Source organism: Oreochromis niloticus, linkage group LG19, assembly GCF_001858045.2.
Source record: "Oreochromis niloticus isolate F11D_XX linkage group LG19, O_niloticus_UMD_NMBU, whole genome shotgun sequence".
NCBI lineage: Eukaryota > Metazoa > Chordata > Actinopteri > Cichliformes > Cichlidae > Oreochromis > Oreochromis niloticus.
The window spans coordinates 2,115,645-2,129,839 of NC_031983.2; positions in this window are offsets into that span (position 1 = coordinate 2,115,645).

Genomic DNA, 14,195 nt, shown 5'->3' on the forward strand with positions numbered 1-14,195 from the left:
TCCCTTTTAAATAAATAAATTCTAAATACGTTTTTATACTTTTTTCTGTGCTCTATGTGCTTTCTAACATTCACACACATTACAGTTTTTTCTCGATTGCTTAAACACTATAACCAATCTTTCGAACTAAAATTTCAAAACCATAATGCTATTTTTCAAAAAGCACATGTCACGGTTTGCAGGTGCAAGCCGTGTGGGAATTATTTAGGACCAGAAGCAGCAGCTCAGGTGCAGGTGAATATTTATTGACGGGAGTGCAAATCAACAGAAATGGCAGGTGACATGAACAGGAAAACCTAAACTGGGTAAAACTAACAAAACAAACCAGAAACGAAGATGCAGGGAGGTCCGGGGAAATATACATGGAGAAACGCAGGGAGACCGAGGGAAAACAACACAGACGAACCAGCAACGAGGATGAGGTAACACACACTATAAATACACACGCCAGGAATCAGGGGAAGGGAAACAGGAGGGGAACACACCTGGAAGACATCACAACTGACGAGGCAGGGGAAAACGTAAACAGAACACACTGACATAAGACACAGACCTTCACAATAAAACAGGAACTACACATACAAGGACACACACGGGCCGAACAGAGTAAACACTAAATGGAGGAAGAACAGAACCAAAAATCACACTAAATAGAAAAACACAAAACGCTGGGTCAAACGGACCCAGGATCATGACAGTACCCCCCCGGCAAAGGCTGGCCCCAGACAGCCCAACAAGAAAACAAAACAGCCAGAAAAACAGAAAACAACCCGACCAGGGCGGGCGGCGGGGGCCCAGGAAGGAGGGCTCGAAGCAAACAAAAACAAAAAAAACAGAAGCACTAGAAAGTCAAAAAAACCAAAAACAAAACACGAGTCCAAAACCAAAAGAAAAGAAACACACCAGAGCACAGGAAAACAGAACACCTCAGGGGGCTGGCCGTGAGGACGGCAACGTGACACAGTTCAGGGGGCCGGCCAGGGGGCCGACAGCACTGGAGCCCAGACAGTTCAGGGGGCCGGCCGTGCGGAAGGCAGCGGCGGCCACGTGGAAGCAGTTCAGGGGGCCGGCCAGGGGGCCGACAGCACCGGGGCCCAAACAGTTCAGGGGGCTGGCCGTGCGGAAGGCAGTGGCGGCCACGTGGAAGCAGTTCAGGGGCCGACCGTGAGGACGGCAATGGCGTCGTCGTTGGCGAACGAGGTGATGGAGCTGGTCCGGAGGCCGACCGTGCGGAAGGCAATGGTGGCGACTCAGGCGAAGGGAGTCTGGGGGCCGCCCACGACGGTGATGGCGCCTGGCCAGTGGCCTGGAAAGTGGCCGGATCTATAAACACTTAGCTGAAGGCGAAGACACGGAGGCTGGACCAGACGGGGCTGAAGACACGGAGGCTGGACCAGACGGGGCTGAAGACTCGGAGGCTGGACCAGACGGGGCTGAAGACTCGGAGGCTGGACCAGACGGGGCTGAAGACTCGGAGGCTGGACCAGACGACGCTGAAGACTCGGAGGCTGGACCAGACGGGGCGGCCGCAGGCGAGGGTGAAGACACGGAGGCTGCCGCAGGCGAGGGTGAAGACACGGAGGCTGCCGCAGGCGAGGGTGAAGACCCGGAGGCTGCCGCAGGCAAGGGTGAAGACCCAGAGGCTGCCGCAGGCGTGGCTGATGAGGCTGCTGCAGGCGTAGCTGATGAGGTTGCAGCTGGCGTGGATGGTGAGGCTGCAGCTGGCGGCGGCGTGGAAGCCGGAGGCAGTGGTGCTGCAGGCGGTGGCGTGGAAGCTGGAGATGGAGGCGCTGCAGGCGGCGGCGTGGAAGCCGGAGACGGAGGCGCTGCAGGCGGCGGCGTGGAAGCCGGAGACGAAGGTGCCGCAGGCTGGACGGATCCCTCGGACCCTCCAGCGACAACAGCAGACGAAGGCTGGACGGATCCCTCGGACCCTCTAGCGGAGACACGAGACGAAGGCCGGAGCGGTCCCTCGGACCCTCCAGCGGAGACACGAGATGAAGGCCGGAGCGGTCCCTCGGACCCTCCAGCGGAGACACGAGATGAAGGCCGGAGCGGTCCCTCGGACCCTCCAGCAGAAGCCATGACCAAGCCAGCAGTCATGGAGGCCACTAGCTGACACAGTGGCGACTGACAATGCACTGAGCACTGGCTCTCCCCAGGCAACGCTGACATGAAGTGGTTCCCAGGGGGCTGCTCAATCCTCAGGGGTCCAGAATCGGCTGGGGACTGAGACCCAGCCTCTGGGGAAGCCCTGGAGTGGCTAACTGTGCCAACGGCGGCTAAACCCTGAAAAGTACACTGCGTAGACATAAAGCCTTCTCCCTGCATGGAGTGAACGGGTGAATCTGGTAATACTGGAACCTGAACTGCAAGTAACGGTGACACTGGAGGCACAGGGGCCTGACCTACAGGCGGCACTGGAGACTGAACTGAAAGTGACACTGGAGGCACTGGGGACTGAACAGAAAGTGACACTGGAGGCACTGGGGACTGAACAGAAAGTGACACTGGAGGCACTGGAGACTGGACTACAGGCGGCACTGGGGCCTGGACTACAGGCGGCACTGGGGACTGCACTGAGGGTGAAGCTGGGAGCACTGGAGACTGCACTGAGGGTGAAGCTGGGAGCACTGGAGACTGCACTGAGGGTGAAGCTGGGAGCACTGGAGACTGCACTGAGGGTGAAGCTGGGAGCACTGGAGACTGCACTGAGGGTGAAGCTGGGAGCACTGGAGACTGCTGCGGGGCAGCTAACTGAGCTGAGGGCGGCTGCGGGGCAGCTAACTGAGCTGAGAGCGGCTGCGGGGCAGCTAACTGAGCTACTGGAGGCTGGGCAGCTACTGGAGGCTGGGGAGGAGTGGCGGAGCGAGGCTGGGACGAGGAGGTGGGAAGTTTGTGTAGCTCCGAACGTGGAAGTCCCAAAAACAAAGCAAAGGATTGCAGCGGAGTAAGCCCAGTGTCTTCCACCACATAATCCTTCTTTCGCCACTGCTTGCTCCTCCTGCAGGGCCTGACTTCTGAAAGCAGCGGTGGAGTGACACCAGAAAACTGAGCTGAGAGCGGCTGCTGAGCAGGCGATGAGCTGTTCTCATAATCATCTGCCGCACAGAAGACAGCCCCAGAATGAACAGTCACACAGCCCGAAAAAGAGTCCTCACTCACCACAGCCGGCGAATTAAAAGTCCGGATGTCCGGCTGTGGGGTGGCGCGCCGGCGGCGCGATCGACGTTTCCTCCCCACCGACGGCTCCGACGGGCCAGGCAAGATCACATCCGGCGAGTCGGGCAGCGAGGCAGGAGTGGCAGAGAGCAGGTGAGGTGTGTGCTGAAGGAAGGCCTGAATGGTCGGAGAGAGCGAGCCAAACAGCCACGGAACACCAGAGAAGAGCCGCTGTAGGCGTGTTTCCAAAGCGCGACGAAGCTCCTCCGGGGGATGTTCCAACCACAGGCTGAGAAGATTCTCAACGGAGAAAATGATGTCATCCCGTAGCTCCTCCGAAGGGTCGCAAGCTGCTGGGTCTATGCTGGCTGGTTCGTGCTGTCACGGTTTGCAGGTGCAAGCCGTGTGGGAATTATTTAGGACCAGAAGCAGCAGCTCAGGTGCAGGTGAATATTTATTGACGGGAGTGCAAATCAACAGAAATGGCAGGTGACATGAACAGGAAAACCTAAACTGGGTAAAACTAACAAAACAAACCAGAAACGAAGATGCAGGGAGGTCCGGGGAAATATACATGGAGAGACGCAGGGAGACCGAGGGAAAACAACACAGACGAACCAGCAACGAGGACGAGTGAACACACACTATAAATACACACGCCAGGAATCAGGGGAAGGGAAACAGGAGGGGAACACACCTGGAAGACATCACAACTGACGAGGCAGGGGAAAACGTAAACAGAACACACTGACATAAGACACAGACCTTCACAATAAAACAGGAACTGCACATACAAGGACACACACGGGCCGAACAGAGTAAACACTAAATGGAGGAAGAACAGAACCAAAAATCACACTAAATAGAAAAACACAAAACGCTGGGTCAAACGGACCCAGGATCATGACAGCACACCCATTTCCCTGATCTATAAACACTATTCCCCTGCTTTAACACATGAGTCAGATGTGGTGAACTGTTACTGCAAAACTCTACACACTAATCCCTACATTTTTCAGTGCTTACACCATGTGGTCATTTAGAAAGCAATAGCATTCAGTAATGTTAACTTAAGTCAACACAGCTTGAGCTCAATAAGGAGGAGAAACTCAAGTTTCTTGAGTTTCAGTATGTTTCCATTTTTGTCCTGTAAAAAGAATGTTTGACAGTTACAGAAAATGAGTGTTTCTATTTTTGTAGGACACAGAGACCACTACCTGGTAGAGGCATGTTAAGGCTTTTGTCGGAGGAGCAAGAGACGGAGCTTGTAAACATGGTAATTGCCAATAATATAATCCACCTGCGGGAGATTCAAAGGAGAGTGACTGAGGATGATCATCATTTTTGAGGGATAAATGATGATCATCTCCACAATTGACCGCATCCTCCAAAAGAACCAATTCCGGATGCAACAGGCATACCGCGCCTCTTTTGAACGAAACGCTGACAGAGTGAAAAACCACGAGTGGAATATGTTCAGGTATGAGTTTTGATATTGTGTGAAGCAAAAGGAGGAGAAGGGGGAGGAACATAATTGGCCATTGGGCTATTGTAAATGTCGTTGGTCAGCGTCGAGAGAATGTCACTATGTCCGCAGCCATCAGCCAACGAGGGGTACTCCACCACCATGCCATTCTAGGACCCTATAACACCATGCTTCTCCTTGCTTTTCTTGATGGTCTAAGACAACATATGTTCCAGCGGGACTACAGAGAACCAGCACAGCCAGAGCAGCCTCACTTCCTTGTTGTTTGGGGTAACATCAGCTTCCAACCCGCTGCTCTGGTTAATGACTGGTTTACCAATAACCCAAGGTTGTCTAACATCTTTCTGCCTGCATACACTCCCTTTCTAAACCCGATAGAAGTAGGAGTTATTTTCAGCATGGCGGTGGAAAGTGTACGACAGAGAACCTTATGTCCATGTTCATCTCCTCCAGGCTGTGGAAGAGGCCCGCCTACACATATCAGTAGATGCATGCCAGGGGTGGATCAGGCATGCAAGAGGATTTTACCCCTGCTGCCTGGCTCGGGCCAATATAGCCTGTGATGTGGATGAGATTCTCTGGCCTGACCAAAGACAGGATGCTGAGGTGGAATAATGTTTTTGGTGTGTATTGTACTGTATGGTCCATGAATAAAAGTGTGCCACTGTAAGTAAATTGGTTGCATCTTTTGTGTTCATCATGTGAAAAGGTTTTTGAGGGGGAGAACCACAAGCAACATAACTTCCCAGTTTTGGAAATAATTTTTTTAATTTATTGCACCAATGTGTACAACTATGTTGTAGTGTGTGTGTTTTTGAAGCCTTGTCTGTGGGCAAAGTTCGGTTTTTCAGAAAGAGTGAATGGTTTTGGATGTAGAGCTTCATTTTGACCTGAAAATACGATGTTTGGGAAATTGGGTGAGACGTTATGGATTTGTGTTTACTGTTTTGAGAATACGAGGCATAGTTTCAAGAAATGTGTTTAATCAATCAAGAAAAGCTGTAATACTCGCGATACATGGTGACAGCTTCTCTCTGTCCCAACAAAACACTGTCTTTGTTTTGCTCATTCTCTTGTTCTTTTTCACAAAAACGCTCATACAGTCATGAGCTCCTGCTCAAAATCACCAGAAGCAAATCCACAAACTTTTCATCCGTGGAAGGGCTACGAATTACACTAAGGAACTGTGAACTGCTTCGGAGACATTTACCACAGTGGAAATGTCTCAGGTGGTTCAAGAGGAAACACAGCATGTCAGTGAGCAGCAGACAATCCACCCAGATGCTTTTCATGCAGACCCAAAGACTGTGCTTCCCAAACTTCACAGAGGCATATAGGCAATACTCCAGGAGGATTTGGCAAAGCTTTAGCAACAGCAGAGATACTCGGAGGGTGTGGTAAGGAATACAAACTATTACAGATAACAGATTACATCGCAGACTGTGTTCTGTCTCTCTTATTTGCACAGTCAAGGAGCGTATCAGGTCAGATTTCAGTGCGTGTTATATCTGTATAACCATGCATGTGACAAATAAAGAATCTTGAATCTTGAATATTGAATCTACAAGCCCACACCACAGACCCCCATCAGTTCCACCTTTCTACCGGATGAGCTAAAAGAATTCTTCGCTCGCGCAGAAGAGCCCACCCTCATCTCTTCTCCCCAACCTGGATCCATTTCAGTTCACATACTGGTCAAATCTCTCAACCAATGTTGCAATTTCAACTGCACTTCACTCAGCCCTCACACATCTGGACACTAGAGACTCATATGTTAGAGTGTTGTTCATATACTTCAGTTCAGCATTCAACACGATCATTCCCCAGCAGCTCATTCACAAATTGGATCTGCTGGGGATTAAGCACCAGGAGATCAGTACAGGCCCAACCTTTTCATCAAATGTGCAGATGCCACAACTGTGGTTGGTCACATCAGCAACAATGATGAGACCTACTACAGTGAAGTTAAACATCTGTCCGAGTGGTGCAGCAACAACAACCTGTCCCTGAATGTGGAGAAGACTAAGGAGATCATCATAGGCATCAGGAGAAAGCACACCCTGCACACCCCACTAACCATCAATGGTGCTGGTGTGTAGAGGGTAAGCAGCACCAAGTTCCTGGGTGTGCATATCTCAGAAGACCTCTCCTGGTCAAAAAACACAGCTTCATGGGTCAGGAAATCCCAACAGCGACTCTACTTTTTCCGCAAACTGAGGAGAGCAAGCGCCTCAACCCCCATTATTAGCACCTTCTACAGAGGCACTGTTCAGAAGATCTTTACCAGCTTCATCACTGTGTGGTATGGCTCCTCCACTGGGTCCTGCCAGAAAAAGCTACGAGTAGTGAGAGCAGCAGAGACGATCGTGGGTGTTTCATTTGTGCAAGGTTAGGTAAAATTTGATTTCTTTTTTTCCTATACCTAAATAGACCAATAACTACGGATGATCTCCCAGAAATAAAATGTCATGTCTGAGGTAAAAAGCGGACTCTTCCAAACAAAGACAGTGAATTTATTTACAGTGGTAAAAAGTGAACAACAATGTGACAATCCCAGCACTGTGGCTCCTGTGGCGATTTTCCCAAAATCCCACATAGTGCTCATGTCCATGGCATCAATCGTGAAACAGCAACTCCAAATCTCGTGACAAACTCTGTTCCCAACTCCTAGTGAGAAAAAACACAAGAGGTTTTCACTAGAAAACCGGAGTTGTACTAACGAGTAAACTCAATGATCCAGGGTCAACTGAACCTTAGCCACACAGTTAAGTGGGGAGGCTGGTGACGATGACAATTGGCTTACAAAAGCAAAACAAAACTGAACATGCTGGGACATGGGACCATGACAGGCATCTTGCCCAAGTATACTTTAACATGCAGAATGGAGTAGCCAGGAAGCAAACCACTGACCTTCCGATTGGTAGACGACTCACCCTAGCAAGGGAGACTCTTATGACAAATATTATGCCTGCAGATGAGAGAATATATTCTCTTTCAAAATTTCTTAAATGCCTTATCGCCAACCCACCCAAGCAGGAAACACAAGTTGTCAACCTTGACATACAGTAACTTGTATAAAAAGGTTCTTGCTAAGGAGTTCAGAAAGGGAGGAAAATTCAAGGGCAAGCATTTCTTTCAAAGAGTAATAAAAAAAACCCTAAAAAACCCCCTCCCCTTTATCTTAGTCTGAAGTGTCTATAGAAGTGTTATACATCCCTGTTTTAGAGATATTAGTTCCCCTCTCCTGCAACCCATATAACATTTTTCCCTGCACAATCACTGTGCAAATGCAATTAGTCAGTCTTGATAAGAGGGCTCTCTACACACCTTGCAGTTTAGAATGAAGAATTTCTCCAAATCTGTTGTTTTTCCAGCTAGCCTATTTTTCTCTTTAGGCCTTTTTTGTTTCTTCACCTTTCTGTAACATAGAAAATTGTTAGTATTCATCCATCCATCCATCCATCTTGTTCCACTTCTTGGGGCTGCGTCGTGGGGCAGCAGCCCAAGCAGAGAGGGGCCCAAACCTCCCTCTTCCCAGCCGCCTCCTCTAGCTTGTCTGGGGGAACACCAACGTGTTCCCAGGGCAGCCGAGAGATATAATCTCTCCAGCGTGTCCTGGCTCTGCCCTGGGGCCTACTCCCGGTGGGGCATGCCCGGAACACCTCACCCAGGAGGCGCTCAGGAGGCATCCTTGTCAGATGGTCAAATCACCTCAATTGACTCCTTTTGATGTGGAGGAGCAGCAGCTGTACTCTGAGCCCCTGCCAGATCGGCGAACTCCTCACCCTATCTCTAAGGGAGAGGCCAGCCACCCTTCGGAGGAAGCTCATTTCTGCCTCTCGTATCCGCGATCTTGTTCTTTCGGTCACTACCCAAAGCTCATGACAATAAGAATAAGAATAAGAATAAGAATAACTTTATTTATCCCGAGGGAAATTCTTTTGTCATGTACATGCTCAAAGCAGCAGGAGAGACAGAGGAACAGATGAATAAGATATACAATATATACAATAAGAATAGTAGTATACAGTAATATACAGTAGGATAGTGCAAGACATAGTATCAAATAACTCTAACGAAGTAATATATATGACTATATCCTGGAGAATAAATAACTATCAGTGCAGGCGATTCTAGAAAGTGACATAGTATTGTGCAATAGAATAAAGGGAGTAGCAGCATATGATGGGGGGATGAAAGAAATATTCAATAAGGTACTGTTGGGTAATATTGCACGGTCTGAAAGGGAACAGAATAACATTGGTAATAGTCTCAGGAAAATCACCTACAGAGTGAGGAAGAGTTATACAGTCTTATTGCCACCGGCACAAAGGATTTACTGTGGCGGTCAGTTCTGCATTTCGGGGCAATGAGTCTTTTGCTGCGTAGATGAGGGTAGTGACATAGATAGATCCATCCATCCATCCATTCATCCATCCATCCATCCATCCATCCATCCGTCCATTCATCCATCCATCCATCCATCCATCTTCTTCCGCCCACTTATCCGGGGCCAGATCGCAGGGGCAGCAGCCTAAGCAGAGAAGGCCAGACCTTCATGCCCCCAGCCACCTCCTCTAGCTTGTCCGGGGGAACACCAAGGCGTTCCCAGGCTAGCTGAGAGATATAATCTCTCCAGCGTGTCCTGGCTCTGCCCCACTTGGGCAGGAACTCGTCCCTGACCCGGAGTGGGCACTCCACCCTTTTAGGGCTGAGAACCATGGCCTCAGATTTGGAGCTGCTGATCCTCATTCCCGCCGCTTCACACTCGGCTGCGAACCGTTCCAGTGCGAGCTGGAGGCCACTTAAGTGAAAGCCCTCCGCCACTTGACTGTGCCTAGAAATCATAAAGAAATCGAATCAGAATCAGAATACTTTATTGATCCCTAGGGGAAATTATTTTTCATAAACGTTATGAACAGAATTGGTGACAAAGCGCAGCCCTGGCAGAGCCCATCAACCACCGGGAATGAGTCTGACTTATTATTGGCTATGTGAACCAAGCTCTTGCAACAGTTGTATAGAAATTGAATGGCCCATAGCAATGGGCCAGACACCCCATACTCCCGCAGCACCTCCCACAGGACACCCCCAGGGACACGGTCAAATGCCTTCTCCAAGTCCACAAAACACATGTAGACTGGTTGGGCAAACTCCCATGGTCAAGTATCCTCGAGAGGATAAAGAGCTGGTCCAGTGTTCCGTGACCAGGATGAAAACCGTATTGTTCGTCCTGTATTTGAGGTTCGACTAATGGATGGACTCTCCTTTCCAGCACCCTGGCATAGACTTTCCCAGGGAGGCTGTCCCCCTTCTTAAAAATGGGGACCACCACCCCAGTCTGGCAGTCCAGACAACAAACAATCCCTACAGTGCCTTGTGTGGGTGGTGGGCCTACAGGAGGGTGTGCCTGTCCAGGCCCCATGGACAGAGGCCCAGCCACCAGACGCTCGCTTCGGACACCCTCCCCAGGCCTGGCTCCAGGGCGGTGCCTTGGTAACCCTATCCAAGGCAGGGAGAACTATTCCCTCCGTCTTTTGCTCATAGGGGTTTTTTGAATTGCTTTTTGTCTGGTCTCTCACCCATGACCAATTTGCCATTGCAGGCCCTACCAGGGGACAAAAGACCCCAGACACACAAACCCCTCCACCACGTTAAGGTAGCAATTCAAATTTGTTTTTGCATTCCAGAAAAAAAAATTATATCCTGTCTTTTCACTTCCTGTCATTGAAACCCTGCTCTCCACCACCTGAAAATGGCTGTCTTATCATGCCTACCACTATGTGAAAAGCTTACATGTTAAATATAGTGGTGTGAAAAAGTGTTTGCCCCCTTTTTGATTCCCTCCTTTTTCGCATGCTTATCGCACGAAATGTTTCAGATAAAACCAATTTAACTATTAGACAAAGATAACACAAGTAAACACAAAATGCAGTTTCTAAATGAAGGTGTTTATTATTAAGGGGAAAAAAATTCCAAACCTGCATGTGAAGTAGTGAAATCCTCGCTCCTTTTGCTGTGTGTCTGGTCTCCCTTAATACTCACCTTGTGTTTCTTCTTGCATTCTTGTATTGCCCTTTTTCAGTTTTTCACTTGAAAACCTAACTTGTCTGTTTGGAACATCACTTGCATGTACCCGGTTGATGCCTCCTTTAACTCAGCTACCTGCTGCAGCAAGAACATTCACTTGCCTATTCATAACCTGCTCTCCACCTGTCAGCTGTCTGGAACTCTCTTGCTGAATGTGTACTTTCTCCACACTCAGCTGACCTTATATATTAAGTATGACAAAATCAGGTTAATCTACAACTAAACACTACAATAGCTACCTCTTGGATGTTTACTAAATTAAACTCTCTTCTCTGGCAGAGCTATTGTGATTCCTTCTCAGTTGAGGTCAATTGTAACTCCCAGTTACAGGTTCACTGAGAATTCTTAATTTTTCAGTAGAACTTTGCTCCAAATCTATTCTTTGGGTCCTGCCAGAAGCAAACCATAACAATATTTAATTGAATTCTCAAGTGTGCAGGGCTATACTCCTTGCTCAGCTCTATCTACCTATATTTTTTCTTTCCTGTTTTTTGGGGATGTTTTTGCACATTTCCTATACTTTTAGAACATTTATTTCAGATCATCAAACAATTTTTATTATTAGACAAGAAATAAAGTAAATTAAAAAATGCTGTTTTAAATGATGATTGCATTATTAAGGGAAAATAGCTATCAAAACCTACCTGGCCCTATGTAGGAAAGTAACTGCCCCCTAAAAATAGTAATTTGTTGTGCACCCTTTGGTAACGAGAATGCCAATAAAGCATTGGTAATAACTTTTTACATAGCTGTGGAGAAAATGTGACCCAGTTTGAGCGCACTGATTTGTCTTTTAAGTTAATTTGACCACATTCAAGGATTTTTGATTGTTAACTGTCATGACACCAAGTTTGCGAGGACTCACTCGCAGGACATACAAGAATCAAAGTTTATTAAACAAGTGAGTAGACTGAATGGAGGCTAGTGAGCAGGGCTGAGGCAGGCTGGATCACAGGTGCTCACTAGACACATACACGGCATCTACCACTGGCTTGGAAGGCCTCCTTTACACTAAGCAGCCTGTACAGAAACACAGAGAAATAATCCAGGAAGGACCAAACATGAAACTGACAGCAAGGCTACTGCTGACGTTATCACAGCTGAAGCAATGACCTGGTGGCAACTGAGGAAAACTTTCAGCCTTAAGAAGACTAAAGAATTCATAGATTACACATGAGCCACAGGTGAGTAAATCAGCCTAATCAGTAAATCAATCCTGCCTCATCAGGAGAGTGGAGAACCACAATGAAGGAGCCGCCTTCTGAAAACAAGCCATTAAGAAACAAAAACACACTCATATGGACAGAGAGTGAGAGAAAAGCTAGAAAAAGGGCAAGCCAGCTTGGGAGGACTAGAGGACCGTGGCATGAACAGTATATTTAAGGTCTTCCCAAAGCATCTCAAACCAATTTCAATCTGGACTTTAACTAGACTGCTCCAAAATCTGTTCCTAAGACATCCAAGTCAACCAGGTCCTGAAGCAACAAGTTAGCCCAATGCCATCACCCTAGCACTACCTTAACTCTATGTATGTCCACGTTCTTATGAAATGTGTTAGTTTTATGCCAGATGTAAGTTCAACTTTTTGTCATCAGTAGTTTTGGGAGGCCAGAATTTATTACTGTTTCAAGTTTTCTCTTTTTGCACTTTTCATGCAAATAAAACAAAACAGTACCGCTAAGGGAAAGTACAGCCACCCTACAGAGGAAGCTCAAATCTGCTGTTTGTATTTGCAATCTCATTCTTTCCATCACCAACCAAAGCTCGTGACAATAGGTGAATATGGTACATCTAAAATGTTATCATTCTTTAAAAATGACTTGTGTCATCACTCACAGTGTAATGTCTTGGCACTCTCCTGTGGATGCTGGAGAGTCTGGATGTTTTTTGTAGTGAGTTTCTCATCTGAGGTTGACAGATCACGTGTGCCTTGTCCTCCACCTGTTGTCTCCTTTTTCTTGTAGTCTGTTAGTACTTCTCAGTTTATCAACTTTGATTACGTGTTGAAATGATATTCACGTCCATATCACTTTTTCTTTATTTTTTTAGACTGTTATTTTTGGAAAGCTGTGCCTCTTCTGGCTTCCTCCTTGGACCTCAGACACAGACTACAGTCAGACTTTAATGTTGTTTTTTGCTGTAGAGATGCAGGCTTCTGTCTTTTTCTGTCTCCACCTGGAGGTAGATGTATCTCCTTATATAGAAAAATTGGGGCGGGGCAGTATGCAGATAATATGCAAATTGTTTGCACAAGACTTGCCTCAGAATGACTCAGATTTACTAACTTGTGTGTGGTGGTTAGAACAAGATAGGCCGAACACACGTTTCATAAATGTGAATGTGAGTTTGCAAACTAATTTTTTCACAGGGTAAAACTGATCAAACTTGGCTGAAACTGGATCATACAGTAGGACTGACAGCACACATGCAAGTGATTCAGAATGAAAAGAATTCAGGTGTTGCAATGCCCTGTCAAAGGCAATGACTGAAATGCTCAAAAACCATAATAAACTGGAACAATGTGACATACAAGAGGGAGGATGTTTTTTCCATAAGAGCTCAGGATTGTGGTGTCACAATTGCAATGCAAGCCCACATTTATTATGAAACAGACATAGAGGTTACTTTGCGGTTTGAAATGAATGGTGAGTTGCTCTGTTCTAAAATGAAAACAACCATGCATAAAACTGGAAAAAAGCCCTTTCGGGGATGTGGTGGGATTTTTGTGATTTCCAGCTTGGAAGCAGCAACGAGGAGATGAGATTGTGCAGCCAACAATGCATGTCCTGGATAAAAGTTGGAAGAAGAAGCAAAAACATCACTTTCAACCACATTTTGAAAAATCTGTTTGTGTGACCGCAGCAGTTTTACTGGTATGCCACCATTACAGCAGATTTAACCGTTAAGATTACATGTCATATGGGTGTTGCTGTGTTACAGAGCTTAGATGTGGGAGTTATCTTGACTGTAGCTACGTGGCAGCATAGATAGAATGAACGAAAATATTTAGATGTGTTTGTTTCTTTCTTTTTTAAACAGTTTACGAACTATGACAGTGTGATCCTGACCGTTACACTTCTGGCACACATCAAACTGTTGCATGGTTAGAGGCTGCTGCAACATCGCTAGTGCAAAAATGTCTTTATGTTTTCAGAAACCAGCTTATGAAATGCAACAGTGTGATGGTGAATGGGTACACAGACATTAGAACATTATTTTAATGGTATTTATGTAGCACGAAATCATATCAAAAGTCGCCATAGGGCACTTTATACTGTAAGGTAAAGATCCTACAATAACACAGAGAAATCCCCACAGTCAGCAAGCACTTAGCAACAGTGGGAAGGAAAACTCCCTTTTGACAGGAAGAAATCTCTGGCAGAACCAGACTGGCTGGAGGAAGACGAGACAAAAGAAGAGAGCAGCAGATTAAGAAGAGAGATTAATAATAACTAAT